General features: G+C 42.1%; 1 non-coding gene across 1 annotated transcript; it reads right to left on the reverse strand.

The window, feature by feature from the left end:
* Window positions 1-757: 757 nt before the first annotated feature.
* On the reverse strand, window positions 758-864 carry LOC141624463 (small nucleolar RNA R71). Its single transcript, XR_012534269.1, has one exon. It is a non-coding gene; the product is annotated as a small nucleolar RNA R71 (small nucleolar RNA).
* Between the last annotated feature and the right edge of the window lie 452 nt (window positions 865-1,316).

The raw sequence follows: 1,316 nt of genomic DNA on the forward strand, positions 1-1,316 counted from the left end.
CCAACGACCACATCTTAATTTGTGAACACTTAGCGGGATCGCATCAAAAAATGGCGCCGTTGCCGGGGACGGTGTTTGTTTGATTTAGATTTCTCTTTATTGTTATTAGTTGTGTCTTTCTTCGCCTTGAGGAAGTAAAACTCCTCAAGGTTCGTTCTAATTGTTTTCGAGTTGTTTGATATTTTGCATGTCTAGAAGGTTACAAGGTGATTTGTTACCTTTTGACCGTGAAATCGAAAGAACCTTGACGAACAATAGGAGAGTTGTTAGGAGGAATTTACGAGGTATTAGTGAAGTTGTCCAACCCACTAGTGAGTTTGTCAATCCTTTCGCAATAGAAGGAGAAGAAAACCCATTACACAATACCCCACAAAATCCACCTACAATGCCAAAATTCTCGTCACACTCCGTACCCACCGAGGAGAATCTACCAAATGGTACTCCTACACCGCAACATCTAACCGGAAATTTTATTGCCAAGTCCGCCTTCATCCAATTAGTTGAGAGGAGCCAATTCGGGGGGATGCCTAGTGAGGACCCTCATTCTCATATGGAAACCTTTTGCGACTATTGTGATGCTATCTCTCAAACGGGCGTGACTCAAGACCAAATTAGATGGGTCTTATTTCCTTTTTCCTTAATCGGCACCGCAAAGCAATGGTTGAAGGGCCTTAATAAGGCCACCCTTGGAATAGATTCTTGGAAGAAGTTGGCTCTAACTTTCTACAAAAAATTCTACCCACCGGAAAAGACTAACATGCTAAGAGCTCAAATTACGGGTTTTGAGCAAAGGGATGAAGAGTCTTTGTATGAAGCTTGGGAGCGGTTCAAGGGAATTTGTCGGTCATGTCCTCACCATGGACTTAGCAAATGGTTTTTGGTGCAACAATTTTGGAATGGTTTATATGAAGATTCTAGGAACATTCTCAATATGGGATCAAATGGAATGTTCACCGAAGTTGATGACAATCAAACATGGAACAAGATTGAGGAAATGGCGGTCCATAACTCACAATATAGTAGACCTCGCAAGGCTACTAGAGGAGGAAAGCATGAAGTGGACTCCGTTACTCAATTGGGTGCTCAACTTAGTGCTCACATTGACACAATCAACTTGAAGTTTGAACAAGCTATGGCTAGACTTGAGGAAAACTCAAAATCATCGAAGCATCATGTTAATGCCATGACGGCATCCTCATCAATCCCAAGTGGGATATGTGAGAATTCTGGAACTTTGGGACATGACCAAGGTGAATGTAGGGGAACAAATGAACAAGTGAATGCTTTCCAAGCATACAAGAGTGGTACCCCTTATT

The sequence above is a fragment of the Silene latifolia genome, chromosome X, assembly GCF_048544455.1.
Source record: "Silene latifolia isolate original U9 population chromosome X, ASM4854445v1, whole genome shotgun sequence".
In the NCBI taxonomy this organism is placed as follows: Eukaryota; Viridiplantae; Streptophyta; class Magnoliopsida; order Caryophyllales; family Caryophyllaceae; genus Silene; species Silene latifolia.